The 16,166-nt window shown below is 39.5% G+C and overlaps 1 long non-coding RNA gene across 2 annotated transcripts; it reads right to left on the bottom strand.

Annotated features, from left to right (window-relative positions):
- Nucleotides 1–5,165: 5,165 nt before the first annotated feature.
- LOC119904939 lies at nt 5,166–9,058 on the bottom strand. Of its 2 annotated transcripts, XR_005444760.1 has the most exons (4): nt 8,384–9,058; nt 7,197–7,290; nt 6,676–6,823; nt 5,166–5,727 (listed from the first exon to the last, which is right to left on the bottom strand). It is a non-coding gene; the product is annotated as an uncharacterized LOC119904939 (long non-coding RNA). The 2 variants fall into 2 exon arrangements; XR_005444759.1 differs by lacking the exon at nt 8,384–9,058 and having other exon boundaries at nt 7,197–7,624.
- Between the last annotated feature and the right edge of the window lie 7,108 nt (nt 9,059–16,166).

Genomic DNA, 16,166 nt, shown 5'->3' on the forward strand with positions numbered 1-16,166 from the left:
CATGTATTTAAATGAACAAAAAGTCACTTCCCTTGCTGCTGCCGCTGTACTGGCGGATGAGTTTACCCTAACTCATAAATTTGTTCGTCGGGAGCCGACCTCAGTTGACCGTAAGGGTAACTCTCCTATGAGTTATCGTCGTAACCCCACTGCCACCACAGAAAGTCGGGAGTGTTTTTACTGTCATGAGCAAGGACACCTCATCGCTGCCTGCCCTTCTCTTAAAAGGAAGGAGCACAGTATGAATGCCAAAACACCCTCACCAATAGGGCTCATCCACACTTCACCCCACAAAAAGTTGAATCTGGTTAATGCTCAAAAAGACCACATTGACGAGGCTTTTAGGCCATTTGTGTCACAGGGTTTTGTTTCTCTGGTGGGTGAGGAAAAACAAATCCCTATCACTATCCTGCGGGATACTGGAGCCAAACAATCACTGATCCGTGATGGTGTTTTACCTCTCTCAGCTGAGACCTATTGTGGTGCAGACGTGTTGGCATGGGGAGTCAAAATGTGTGCAGTGCGGGCGCCGTTGCACTTCATTCAGTTGTTCTCCAGATTTGTGTCCGGGAAATTTAGAATTGCTATGCGCCCTCAGTTGCCGATAGCCGGTATAGACTTAATCCTCGGTAACGATTTGGCTGGCGGTAAAGTTTTCCCATCTCCCGAGGTGATCGAACATCCGATTGCGGATGAATGCGTTCCCGACACTGGGGTGCCTGACTTGACCCCGTTGTTTCCTGTTTGTGTTGTAACCCGTGCTCAAGCACAAAAGCTTGGCGACTTGGTGGATCTTAGCGACTCTTTCATGAGCGGCTCTGATCCAACAAGCTCCCATCACGATTGTAGAGAAAATGCACCTATCTGTGTGGAGCTTCAGCCTGATTATCAAAACCTAACCCTTGCTGTAGATAAAGAGCAGCTGATCAGAGCACAGAAAGCTGACTCTAGCTTAACCTCTTGCTTTTCTCTTGCAGAAAGCCAATCATGTGAAAAGTCTGTGTCCTACCTGGTTGAGGATGGTGTTCTTCTGCGGCACTGGTCTCCAAGCTCTGGTAGTACGCACGAGTCAGTGTCCCAAATTGTAGTGCCACAGGCATTCCGATCTCAGGTCTTAAGTTTGGCCCATGACCATTGCATGTCCGGCCACTTAGGCATAAGGAAAACGTACAATCGTGTGCTTCGTTATTTCTTCTGGCCTGGACTTAAATCAGATGTGGTAAAATTCTGTCGATCGTGCCACACCTGTCAGGTCTCAGGTAAACCGAATCAGGTGATTCCTCCTGCTCCATTAAGGCCCATTCCTGTCGTCGGAGAACCTTTTGAGCACGTTATTGTTGACTGTGTTGGTCCTTTACCTAAAACAAAGTCCGGTAACCAGTATGTCCTCACCATTATGTGTTCTGCCACTCGTTACCCTGAAGCCATTCCGTTGCGCTCATTGAAGGCCCGTGTCATTGTGAAAGCACTTGTTAAGTTTTTCTCCACTTTTGGTCTTCCTAAACGCATCCAAAGTGACCAGGGATCAAACTTTATGTCCAAAATCTTCGCCCAGGTTATGGCAGAGTTACATGTGGCACACAATACCTCCAGCGCTTACCATCCAGAAAGCCAGGGCGCATTAGAGAGATTTCACCAAACTCTAAAAGGCATGCTGCGCAAGTTTTGCACTGAGTCAAACAGTGAGTGGGATGAGGGGTTGCCGCTGTTGTTGTTTGCTGTGAGAGAAACGTCACAGGAATCCTTAGGTTTTAGCCCGGCTGATCTAGTTTTCGGTCACACTGTGCGAGGCCCATTACGCCTACTGAGAGAGAAGTGGCTCTCAGGTACCACTAGTCCTAGTGACAATATTCTGGACTACGTTAGTTCGTTCAGGGAGAGGCTACATCATGCGTGTGATGTTGCCCGTGACACACTCTCAAGTGCCCAGACAAAAATGAAAGTTACTTATGACAAAAAGTCTGTGGTGCGTACCTTTCAGTCCGGTGAGCGCGTACTAGTTCTGTTACCTGTCGTTGGTTCTGGTTTGCAAGCAAAGTTTTCTGGTCCTTATGTGGTCGATCGTAAACTTAGTGACACGGATTATGTAATCCGGACCCCTGATCGTAGAAGGAAAACTCGTGTGTGTCATGTCAACATGCTTAAAACCTATGTTGACCGTAATAATTCTGTTAGTTCACCCCTCGTGGTTGCACCTATGGCCTTAGTGTCAGTCGTTACATACAGTCCCAGTGATGATGGGCTGGATGACCGGCGTAGTTCTGTTTCCAGTGTGCGCCTTAGAAACTCTGAAATATTGACAGACTTAGACACACATTTGGTGCATCTGTCTGATTCTGCTAGGACTGATGTTAGTGAGCTCATTAAGGCTCATCCAACTCTTTTCGGGGACATTCCCATGCAGACCAATGTGCTAAGTCATGATGTTGATGTAGGCGATCATCAACCCATAAAACAGCATGCATATCGTGTCAATCCAACAAAACGTGCATTAATGCAGCAGGAGGTAAAGTACCTCCTTGACCACGGTTTTGCTGTCCCCAGTAGTAGTTCCTGGAGTTCCCCTTCACTGCTGGTCCCCAAACCTGACCAGACCCCACGTTTTTGCGATTATCGAAAAGTCAATGCTGTTACCAAACCAGATTCTTTTCCACTTCCACGCATGGATGACTGTGTGGATCGAGTAGGGTCAGCAAAATATGTCACCAAATTGGACCTACTAAAAGGCTACTGGCAGGTCCCACTTACTCAACGCGCCTCTGACATAAGTGCCTTCGTCACTCCGGATCATTTCCTCCAGTATACAGTCATGCCATTCGGTCTGAGAAATGCCCCTGCAACTTTCCAGCGGTTGATGAATACAGTCCTATGTGGGGTTGCAAATTGTGAAGTTTATTTGGATGACATCGTGGCCTATTCGTCAACTTGGTCTGATCACATGAGGACCCTCAGAGTGATTTTTGAACGCTTGTGCGCTGCTTCCCTTACACTCAATCTGGCTAAATGTGAGTTCGGGAAGGCTGTTGTTACCTACTTAGGTAAACAAGTAGGTCAAGGTCGTGTCTGCCCAGTTACTGCCAAAGTACAGGCAATCTTAGATTTCCCAGCTCCTCAGACACGTCGTGAGCTCCGTCGTTTTCTGGGGATGGCTGGGTACTACCGTGCGTTCTGCAAAAACTTTGCTGATGTGGTAGCTCCTTTAACCAGTTTGGCAAGTCCCAAAACTCTTTTCCAGTGGTCAGAAGAATGTCAGATGGCTTTCGAGGCTGCCAAAGTTCTCCTCTGCAGTGAGCCTGTGCTCGCCGCCCCAAACTTCACTCGTCCATTTAAGCTGGAAGTAGATGCCAGTGCGCTTGGTGCGGGTGCAGTGCTCCTGCAGGAGGATGTGCGAGGCATTGATCACCCCATTTGCTACTTTTCCAAAAAGTTCAAAAGACACCAGCTGCATTACAGCACCATTGAGAAGGAGGCCTTATCATTACTGTTAGCATTACAACACTTTGAAGTGTACCTTGGGTCTAGCCATGTGCCAACCATCGTCTTCTCTGACCACAACCCCCTGGTGTTCTTGACTCGAATGCAAAATAGCAACCAGCGTCTCATGCGCTGGTCCCTATTACTGCAGGACTTTAATATTGAGGTTCGTTACAAAAAGGGTTTAGAAAATGTTATGGCTGATGCTCTCTCTAGGTCTCATTGAATCAAACCTTTTTCTTAAGAGGAAAATGTTTGATCTTGGGTGGGGAGGTGTTATGACCCTGGGGTCATATTTTGTTGTTTATCTCTCCTGGCACTGTCAGCTGTTATCCTCCATTAGAGTGTGTGAGTGTATGCAGGTACTGGAGAACAGGTGGACACACTGGATTGGTCTGGTTGAGCTGATTGGAGCCTCCTGATTGGGCATCTGGATGACAGCAGCCATCTTAAGCCCTACGGACAGGAACTCTGCCCCTCTCTCTGCCATTCCCAACCTGCCTGAGGACTGTGTGCTATGTCTGTGTTTATTGTACATAGTGAACGGTTGTGACTATATTCAACTTAGATTGTAAGTAGTAACGTAGTCCTTCTGATTGTCTTATGACAACCTGGTTTTGTTGGCTTTGCCATTTTTGTTTCTAGGAAGCAATTTCCTTTTGTTGTAGCTATATTGTGTCAGCTACTAGCAGTGAGTAGAGTGAGAAGCCCTTTCTTTTGTTTGCACTGTTTTCTCCTGTTTTTGGACTTAGAAGCCTAGTTTTAGAGCTTTGTCTTTTCTTTACCTTTTGGTTTTGGGTTTAGGAAAGATTTAGGTTTTTTCTTAGTGTTTTGGTTGTTGTTTTGGGCACTGCTCATCTCCGAGGTATAATAAAAACTGCTAAATTGTATTTGTTGTGTACTGGCCTTGTTTGGGAATGGGAAGAGTGGGAGGCCACACATTTATGTTACCTCCAGGACACCCCTAGACCTTGGGACGTAACAGTCAGTGAACTCTTTTAAGTCCCTGCTTAAAACATACTTTTATAGGAGAGCCTTTCCCGATCTTATTTCACTTTATTTTATCCCTTTTATTTTATTCTATTTAACTAATTTTATATTTATCTTAAACGTGTATTGTAGTCTTTTCAATGTTTTCTTGCTTTTATCTTGTATTGTTTTTGTATTATTGTCTTTACACTTGTTAAAGCACTTTGTAACTTGTTTTTGAAAAGTGCCCTAAAAATAATTATTATTATTTTAATTGTACTATACTAAGTGTATATTAAATGTTTTTTGGAACAACTTAAAGTATGTTAAGTGTCATTTTAGAAATACTTAAAGTCAACTTTAAGATAATTGCAATATATTGTAATATACTTGTTGTGTTAAAATGGACCTATTTTAAGTACCTTTACTGTAATTTAAATATACTTTCTTAAATTTAACTTAAAATACCCTTTTGTGCTATACTTGAAGAACAGTTTTCTAAATGTGTTCCCTGAACATTTTTATTAGCATTTCAGCATATTAGTAATTTATTACTAGTATACTCCAAGAGCCACTATTAAGATCTTGGGAAGCTGCTTTATGAAACCATTCAGTATGAGAATAATTAATTATTAATGCATTAAAAATATCTTGCAAAATGCCCTTTTAGCATAATAATAAAAACCAGTAAAAAAAAGTATTTTACAACACACAGACATACAGACAACTAAAAAACTTTAATTTTGTGTACATTACAAAAATTCCTGTGCATTAAAAGGTACAACAGCATGTATCACATCTTGACCAAAATACCTTCAAATAAAAATAAAATCAGTAAAATGATGACATACGATCAGTATTACTGAAAAGTACACATCCCATCATTAATGTTACCCATGGTGGTCCCTCATACGGTTCGGACTCTGGGCACGGCTCAGATGACCTCACGGCAAGCCATCCCACTTCTAACACCATATGCGGCCAAAGGTGAGAGCAGTCACCCTACCCAGATTCAAACACAGGTCTACAGGGAACCAAACATGCAACTTTGACAGCAAGGCCAAAGAGCCAGGCTCGTTGGTATGGCAGTCCGAGCGCTTACTCAACTGTAGTGAAGGTACTCCGTCACAAGCTTACAGTACAAATGGTGGAACCAAACTGAAACTGAAAAATGTCACAATCCTTATCCTTGGAGTGGAGGGTCGGTATCTTTGAGTAGGACTTGTTGCATTTTCTGTGACTGCAGACACTATAGGATTTGGAAACTGCTTTATCACACAGCATCTGTGGAAGGGAAAAGGAAATATTTTGTCTATATCAAAGCAATATTACCTCTAATTAATTAATAACCATTGTCAGATTTTTATTTTGTTTAAAGTTGCTGAAACACAATATGACATCATGTCTAACTGTTCTGATGCTAACTGTTTAGGTTCAGGTGCAGTGTTTCCCACAGAATGACAGTGTAAATGTGGCGGGGGAGGGGGAGACTTTAGCAGGTGATATGCTGAATTTCGCTTGCCTGCCGAGAATTGCATGCACTTCCAAATACTGCTTTTAAACGCTATAATTTTCTTTGTGGGGTAAATGATTCGAAATATTTCATTAACGTTTAGAGTAGTTTAGGGCTGTTGATATTTTATTAGCTACAGTTAGTAGAAGCAGCATTCCTTGAGATTTAGCAATAAATATGTGGTGATAACCGCAATTGATCAATGACACACAGCAAAGTGTCTAAAAAGGTCCTATACAGGTGGATGCAGAATTTGGCAGGACAGATGATGTTGGCTAATTTACCTGCCGAGATATGCGTCCACCTCTTTTCTCAGCATAAAAGGGCGTTACCACACGCGAGGTGCATGTAATTCTCCGCAGGCAGGCAGAATTCGTCACAACACCAGGTGCTGCAAAACATCACCATGATGTCACATCACTATGACATAACATTACCTCGCGGGAGCAAGGCAGTGGCAGGCGCCGAGTCTGACGGCACTGTTTTCATACCCCTCCCCTGCAGTCGCCTGCATCTCACATTAGACTAGCCAATCAAATAAGCTAAAGTCAGCCGCAGTCATCTCGAATGCACCTATAGACTACCAGTTATGAATAGCGTGCTATCTTCGACAGCTGTAGGCCCATTCTAAAGTTAACATAGCTATCCTCATTGGCTAGGCTCCTTACATGCTCGCTAATAACTTTTTTAAAGTGTGCAGGGGTGTTCATGATACCAACCATTCAATTCACAGATGGGTTGTGTACATGCAGGAGAGAGAGAGGGAGCGACCGAGTGAGGGATGTGAATATGTGCTGTGCAGCACTGCAATTAAAATGGGTCTCCAAGTTTGCCTGGGCAGCTCCGGCAGCTCCGCCCCAGTAAAGCCTATGTGTGGGAAACACTGAGGTGAAATGGTTTTCCACAAGGGACCTGTCCCAGTAAATGCACAGTTCTTCCATTACAACATAATCAAAAACATTACATAAACAATACGGTACATTCAGCCAAGGAGCTGTATATGATAAAATGTTACAACAAATAACAAACATACAGACTTGCTTAACAACTGTTCTGTCTACATGTCATTTCACATTAACACAGCAGTCAATTTGTGAAGTACAAAAGTAGCCAATTACTTAATGTATAACAATATTTTAAATAAAATTATTTTTTCACAAGAATATTTGTTTATTTAGTCTGACCCCGTTGACATGTATTGAGAGCAAGAACAGTGATGGTGTGCAGGAGCCAGACACACCTATGAGCACATTGAGCTTGTGAGGGTCCAGCTGGTCCTTTGAGATTTTCATGGCCTCTGAGCCATCTGAGTGAGGCAACGATCCCAGGAAGCTCTAAAACAAAAGAAATGCAGTTGCAAATGAGATAATATTCAGTTAGGCCAGTACTTCCACCTAATTTAGTTCTTCATTTGCATCTCATTATAAACACTAATTCTATTCTTATAGCAAATCTTTATTATTATTCTTTATTTAATTTTTTTTATTTGAGCTAAGGCAGGAAATTCCAACTCTGGGTTTAACAATTAAGTTGGTTAAAGTTGGCAAAGGGTAGGTACAACTTTTAAAAGCTGAATACAGGATCTATGACCATACAAATGGACATAAAGTTGAGCAGTATTTTACATAACATCACAAGCTATTATATCGTGTGGTCAGGCATTGCAGTACATAAAACATTATTTCAAGCGCGTCAAAAACAATTCTCACATACCCGTGTACCCTTTAACACTGCTGTTATAACTGAGTTATTGGTCACTGTAATGATTACCCCTCCATGGTTGCAGTAACAGAAATCTCTAAAAAACAGTGTACCTTTAGAAGATATCCACTTTTGAATAGTCTAACACAGATGCTTAGCTGATGATTCATAGTAGCTTCAGCTAAACTTTAGAATGAATTTATACAAAAATGACTGTGGTGTTGTCTTTACAGACTATATGGGCAGGAATAATGATTACAGTGACCAGTAACTTACTGTAAACACGGACATGTGAGTATTAAGGTAGACTATAAAAATGTGAACTTATTCTTTACACACACATGCACAGGCCTGCCTTGTTATAATCTCATGCATAAAATTCCAGCAACAGGTTACTGAGATTTTTGATTGTTCCCGAAATTTTAGTAACATTAAAAACTGCCGTACAGCAAAAAGCAATACATTACTGTAACATTAACTGCGTTTCTTTTGTAACGCGTTACTCCCAACACTGTTTAAGGCAGAAGAAAGTTGCTGTCTCGATTATGAAGCTATTCAAATGCTAACTAACGTTAGCTAACGTTAACAAATATATTAATTCATGTGCTAGCATTAGCTTATGCACACCAGAACTATCCACCAAGTGAAATATTTCCAAACCCAGAGTGAGCTCAACTTTAGTTAACTTACACAATTGTGTTGTCTTGCTAACAATAATAAACTTACCAAGAAAGATGATTTTTGCTGGCAGTATCTGTGTCTGTCCTCTCCTGCTTGTACTTGCCAGGCACACCTCTTTAGCTCTTTTCACATTTAATTCCTGCAGGGAGCTGACTGGATATTCTTCTCTTCTGTGTTCTTTTCTTATTATGTCTGTGGTGTCCACCTTCCAAGTCTGAGTCGGTAAAGTAAAACAAAGGAAACCTAAGAAACAAAAGGATTTCTTGCCAGAAATAGCTTCCCTCTCTCAACGCCACGTTCACACGTTAACTTTCGTGAAGCGAACTTTTACGTTGTGTGATTGGGTCGTCGATTTGAAAACCTTGATTCTGATTGGTCCAACTGAATGCACTGCGCTAGCAGGCTGGGCGGGAGGACACACTTTTCCCCTGTGTACACATGTGTTTACTGTTTACAAACAGATACAAGTATAACTGCATTATGATTTAAAGTATGCTTATTTCTATATGTGGTTGTTTGTTAAGTTAACAACAAGTGCTGCTTCCTTCTAGGCTAGGTTACCCTTATGAAAGAGGTCTCTGATCTCAACTAGCTATTTACCTGAAAAAAAAGAAAAAGAAAGAAATGAAAAAAAAGTAATATGCTTTTGAAAATATATTTTAATGTTAAATAAAATATGTTTTAAAAATCATACTTCTGGAAATCAGGCTGAAACATGTGGCAATTACATAAATAATTACAATATTTTGCAGTAGCCTACACAATGAAGCATGTTTGGCATAAATATATTTTAACCCACTAAAAGTGTAATTGTTTAACAATGTACTTCCACAAAGTACACCTAAATAGTATTTACTAAGAGTTAAATTAATATATTTTTAATAAATAGACTAAAATGTTGTAAAAATATACTTTTATTTAAGCATATTTATTAAAAGTTTAATTAAGTATATATTTATTACCAATTTATTCAAAGTATACTTTTGAGAAGTATGTTAAAGCTCAGGAGAATATATCTTTAATATACTTGTATATGCATGTTAGAAGTACGAATGTATTATAAGCATGCTATGTGAATTTCAAGTATATTTTCAGTGCCTTTAAGAGCACTTCTTTTTCACCTGGGGAAACCCAAGGATAAGGACAAGGAGGGGGAAGAAATCCTACCAGTGGCTAGAAAAGGTTGGACTAAAGAACAACACAGAAGCACTAATCATGGCGGCACAAGAACAGGCACTCAGGTACAAGATAGAGAGGCTGGGGTCTTCCACACCAGCCAGGACCCCAGGTGCAGACTGTGCAAGGATGCCCCTGAGACAGTACAGCACATAACAGCAGGGTGTAAGATGCAGGCCGTACATGGAACGCTATAACCAGGTAGCTGGAACATCTGCCAGAAGTATGGGCTGGAAGGTCTAAGGTCAAAATGGGACACACCTACTAAGGTAGTTGAGAATGAACAAGCCTAGATCCTGTGGGACTTCAAGATCCAGACCGACAAACTGGTGGTGGCTTACCAACTGGACATTGTGCTGATCGACAAACCGCAAATGAAAGCAGCAGTGATAGATGTGGCAATCCCAAGCGACAACAACATCAAGAAGAAGGAACGCAAGATCTCGAAAAATACCAAGGGCTGAAAAGATGTGGAAAGTGAAAGCAACAGTGGTGCCAGTGGTAATTGGAGCACTGGGGGCTGGGACCCCCAAACTGGGAGAGTGGCTACAGCAGATTCCAGGTAAAACATCAGAGGTCTCTGTCCAGAAGAGTGCAGTCCTAGGAACAGCCAAGATACTGCGCAGAACCCTCAAACTCCCAGGACCTGAGGGGTGAGAGAGGGATGGAGATATATATATATATATATATATATATATATATATATATATATGTGTGTGTGTGTGTATATAACAAAATTATAAACGCAACACTTTTGTTTTTGCCCCCATTCATCATGAGCTGAACTCAAAGATCTAAGACTTTCTCTATTTACAAAAGGCCTCTTTCTCTCAAATATTGTTCACAAATCTGTCAAAATCTCTTAGTGAGCACTTCTCCTTTGCCGAGATAATCTATCCACTTCATCTGTGGCATATCAAGATGCTGATCAGACAGCCAGGGTATTGCCTTAGGCAGGCCACAATAAAAGGCCACTGGAAAATGTGCATGTCGCAAGTTTTGAGGGAGCGTGCAATTGGCATGCTGACTGCAGGAATGTCCACCAGAGCTATTGCCCATGAATTGAATGTTCATTTCTCTACTATAAGTGATCTCCACAGGCATTTCAGAGAATTTGGCAGTAGACAGAGGAAAACAAAATCATCCTCACTGCTTGAAGACTCCATTTTGTACTGTTTCACGTGACAAATGAATTAACACACATTTAACAATTATACACAATTTTTAAAATGAGGGTTGCGAAAGGACCTTTAATCCTGATCAAATGGTAAAATAATGATAGAAAGATTTTAACTAGGTGCTTGGAGCATGAAACGCTGTTAGCATAATTTAAGATGAAATCCCACAATCTAACAAATTATTTCATTACATAACCTAATTCAAATGTGCTAATTCAGTTAGTGTCTTCTCTACTGCTATACTTGTCCTACTGTTATATTTTGCATTGATATTATCGTACTCTGTTGCACTAGTTGATAGTATAATATCAGAACATTTATGTATGTATGGTCAAATGATCAACAAAGAATGCAAACCCTGGTTTGTGTAAGGGAAAACGTGGAAAATATGGACAGTTACAAATGTTTTCAGTGCCCTTATTTTGGTGACAATTAATAAAAATTATCACGATAATCACCAAGTGTTTAATTATATTTATACAGTTAAGAGCAGCTTCATGAATATTATAGGAAAGAAAGCACATTATGTAATACACATGTAAACTAATGTTAATTCCACCAGCAAAATTCCCTAACACTAACTATCACTAACACTGGTATTAAATATTCTTACTTTTCTTTTTTTTTGACTAGAATCAGTAGGACACATATCTAAACATAGTGAATGCAAGTTTTCCATCAACAATTAAGTTTTAAATTATATATGTATATACTGTATCTCAAACATAAAGTATATAGTCAAACTATAAAAATAAATAAACCCTATTTTATCAACAGAAAATGTTTTAAATGTTTCAATCTGGCTCTACATCAAAATACCCACAGAGATAGACAATTATGAGAAAGGTTTTTTTTATTTCATACATTTTCAAAAATACCCCGTCACTTAATCAAATGCACTAAATACAAAAAGTGAGTACTGTCTATACTTAATAAATGAGAACCTTAATGATCCTAGTACATTTTGGAAGTAATATTATTTTAAGTCAGTCTTTAAACAAGGGTATAGTACTATAAGTGCAGCTGTATCAGTCACAAATAATATTATTACTGCTCTGGGTGATTAAAAAAAGTATGTGTTGCCCTGTTTATTGAGTAATCAAAAGCATTTGATTCAGTGGATCATGGTCTTCTCCTGCAAAAAAATAAAACATACAGGTATTAGTGTGCTGTGCTGAATTGGTTTTTGAACAATTTGACGTGGAGACAGTTATAACTCTGCTCCTCTTAACAGTAAAGTCGGTTGTCCCTGAAGGATCTACCTTTATACCAATTTTTTTTTTCTATTTATATAAATAATCTTGGTGTAGGATTAAATCCACTACATTTATGAGCTACGTTTTTTATTTTTTATTTAAGTGTTTTCCTTTTTCAAAATGTCAGCCCAAAGTACCTTTTTATTAGTGTTAGACAATGGTGATGTCATTTATTTGCATCGATCTTCCTCTCTTTTGAATAAACTGGATGTAGCCTATGATGAAGCCTTGTGGTTTGTAACTGGTGCAAACATATGTATGCATCATTATAACTTAGATGAAATGGTTTAATGGACTTTACTGTATATAAGGAGAAAAAAAACCATACGTTCATTTTATTGCAAAAGCTTTACTTATCGCAGTACATATTAGAGGTGACCCCGAAAAGTCGAACATTCGATAGGAGGAGGCTGATTCAACAGTCGAATCTTCGCAGCGCCATTATGAAACGATGATCATACCATTTTGGCTATATAGGGGTGCTCAATGTCTGATTTTACACAGAACTACCAGTTTTCTGTCAGTAGGTTAATATACAGCCTATTATGATATAAATATCAACATATAATGCTGTAAATAAACATGTGAAAAGAAAGAAGCTTTTAATAAATCTTTTTAAAATGTGTGAATAAATGCAAAATTGTAACCCTAACCATTAAGGTAAGAGGCGTCAGTGTGCATGTGTGTGTGTGTGTGTGTGTGTAGTAGAAGAGGGAGAGAGACAGAGCAACAGATGGGCAGAGCTGCCGGCCTGTGGGTTTGAAACTTAGTTGCCCTCCCTCCAAAAGTTATTTATCAGTGTTACAACAAAACCAAAGACTTATAAGTTATGTAGGCTACATGTACCGTAAACATGTAACGGTTACATTCTGGATGTAAAAAAACTAAACTAAAATGTAATCACAGTTAATATAAAAAATAAAAAGGTAATAAAACAAAACTATTTACTTTTAAAACAAAACATACCCCTCAATCCATCGCCATGGTAGCGATCCGTCAATCACAAGGTAGTCCTGCTCAAAAGCATATGCTGCTTTCTGGTCTATTTCCCCCTTGGACCATAATTTACTAAATTAACGTCATGCTGTGTTGAAGACTTTAAACTAGCAACTGAGATCATCATAGAGTCATTAGGAAAGTGTTTACTGAGGTAATAATTCAGCTGAGAGAAGTAGCAACATTTTACCATTATTTCTAGTGGAACCGGACTTCTTTTGCAACAAGCAGACGTTAGAGAGAATGCAGTTTTTAGTTACATCTGCATGGTTTCACTTTCAGACCCAGAGGTTGCTGCTTGACTGAGATTAATGTTAGAGAAATAACTTTTTACAACCACTGGTCATGTAACTACAAATCTGGATTGGACAAAGGTGAGCGCCAAGAGCTGCAAAACACTGCAGGATGTTGAGTTTCAAATTTTAAAAAAATACTAATATTTCTGCAGAAACTAATTTTTCCGTTTCTGTGAGTTGCTAGTTCAACTGTTCCGACGTTACTTTTTACTGGCCCCGGGCCATCGGGCCACCATTCGTGATGTCTTGTGAGCTAAGTGTCTCTTCACACCCCTAATCTGGGCCCCTTTGTCCCCACTTTCAAGTGACGCCCTTGCTCAGAGGCCTGTATCTGTTTGTTGGTTATTATTACAGTCCTGTGAGATTTTTTTATTTTTGTTTCACAGCTATTGATTTATTGATCGCTGTCTGGATATGAAGAGAAGTTGCTTCTGAAATAAATTGCCTATCCTAGCTTTAAATTTACATGGACTTAGAGGAGCCATTGTTTCCATGCAACGTTAACTCGACTCCAGTCATGAAAGTCTGCAGAAAAGCTACAGTTGCACACTGCTTTGTAGCCTTATAGAACGTGCAAATTGATTTTGTCCTTTACCCCTGTCGCTTTGATCCGTTTAATACAGTCTAGGTTTGCTCCAGTGGACCGTTTTTTTGGGGTTTTTTTTTACACAGCAATGGCAGATCATGGAGCCTCTTAATAGTTCCCAGAAGTTGCAGCGCAGTACAGTTGCAGCAGAATATTACAGAAGCCCTAAGCCCTCCATTTTCTCGTGATAACGGGATAATTTTCTCGTGATCTCGAGAAACGCTGACCCATATTACTATCCTGTGTGGTACACAGCCCGGAGCCGGGAGCAGCGCTGCAGCTTTTGGACAAATAAACCCCTGTAGTCGGTCTGGATTCTGCCCTGACAGCTACGCCGTTTACCCGCGGGAGGAGCTCAGAGTTAACTGCTTTTATTAAATTAGTTTTTTACTTTAGTTTTTGGGATTACAGTGTTGATTTATCATCGTTTGCCACCCAGAGCTCAGTTGGACTTGATATTTATATAAAAACCGGACAAAACTGGACAATGCTTGGAGAAAAGAAAGCGAGGAAGCTGAAGCGTTGCGAGGATTAAATATTCGTTGTTTGTGAACACACTATAAGCACCGATTCATTACAGTAATGTTACTTCAAAAACTGTGGCAACAATCTCACTCATAATACTCAGTCCCACTCACTAACCTTTGGTTATCATCCAAAACATTTAGCTGTCCTGATATTGCTGAGCTTCTGGTGAAAGATTCAAAAATAGTTAATGAAGGGGAGCTAACGCTGATGTATCAAGTTGGCTAAATACAGTCAGTGTGGCGGCAACTAGCATAGATTAGTTCAACCTCAAGCTGATAAAACAATATTACTGTAACGTTGCAGTGGGAGTTTAAATGAGTTTCCAGCATGTTGTGTGAAGCTGTCTCTCTGTTATTTTGGTTTCTGTGTGTCTGAATATGCTCACTAATGAGTTCGAGCACAAATACGAGCACACACCAGGTTGCAATATCAAAACCGCACTGCTTGTGGCCGCTGAAAACTACATATTGTCCCTTTAAGTCAAATAAGTACCTTTACTAAGTTTTTTTTAAGGTAATGGGGTGAGTCCTGCATAAACTTTGCTTTACTATGTTTGCAGCTTACTGCTCTTTTACTTAAGTTTTTTCTTACTGCTTTAAACTGTGTCCATAATAAATCTAGTTCTGCTCCTGTAATTGACAGGTCAATTTTATAAATTTTTTTACAACTTTGGTTTTATTTTGGTAGTTTTGTCCATCATTACTTGCAGTTGTTAGCATCCTCACTATGGTTAGCAGTGCAAGTTTAAAATGGCTTTCGAGCATTGAGGATTTTGTAGCTCACTGTGAACTTATTGGCCGTGATTATATTGCTGGCCTTTTCAACAAGTTTTGAAAATAATCTTTTCTTTGAAATTCCATATATACATATATATTTTATATATTTAAAATATATAAAATTTATGCTTCTTCAGTTTTCTGATTTATTGTAAGTCTTACCTACTACTGTGCAATATGCGCTAGGAAAAGTTATTTATATATATATATATATATATATATATATATATATATATATATATTTATTTATACATACAAATTGTATTATTGTTGATATGACTGTAACTCTTGAGAGATTTGGATGACGGGGAAGTGTCTCAGTTTTTTTTTTTATTAAATTAAAAAAAAAAATCAACTAGATTACCAAAGACTGAAAATATTTTGCCTTTCCTGACAAATCTGTGTTGTAGCAAGCTGGTGGTCCAATCTGTAGACAGAGCATTATGATTTGGACAGTGCATGGCACACATGATACCCATTAATAGCACCACTGGAATTCCACAGTGTACATGATCCTAACTGCTGATCAGGTACAACCACTTCTGTCCAACAGTGTGCTCTTTCTCAAATGGATGAAGTCAGCAAGCATTCATGGACTTCAGTCCACCCCACTGACCTGGAACAGTCTCCTCACATCAACCTTTGTATGAGGTGAAACAAGAAAAATCTGCATTTTAAGAAATGACGGATTTTACCATATGTAAGATAAACAGTAATTATGCTTCAGTTAATGGACAATGAAAAAGGTCTTACAAATCTTGGTTGGACCCCCCGTCCCAACACACAGACACATAATTAAGAACATTCAATAATCAGCTAAGCTCTGCACTTACTATATGGTTTAAATACTGTCACAGAGGTTTCTGATCTGAATCTGAGCTGCTGATTTTGAGTTTGTAGACTATGTGAAAATGTGTTTGAAAAGTGTCAGTCGAGGCATCTGTCTCCCATCTCTCTCCCTGCAATCCAATAAAGCTGAAATGCAATATAAATGTCAAATTGAATTGCATCACTTGCTGCGACTGGCACAGCAACT

This window comes from Micropterus salmoides, unplaced genomic scaffold, assembly GCF_014851395.1.
Source record: "Micropterus salmoides isolate LMB-PRFRI ecotype aquatic unplaced genomic scaffold, ASM1485139v1 Ms_hic_scaffold_16, whole genome shotgun sequence".
NCBI classification, from domain to species: Eukaryota; Metazoa; Chordata; class Actinopteri; order Centrarchiformes; family Centrarchidae; genus Micropterus; species Micropterus salmoides.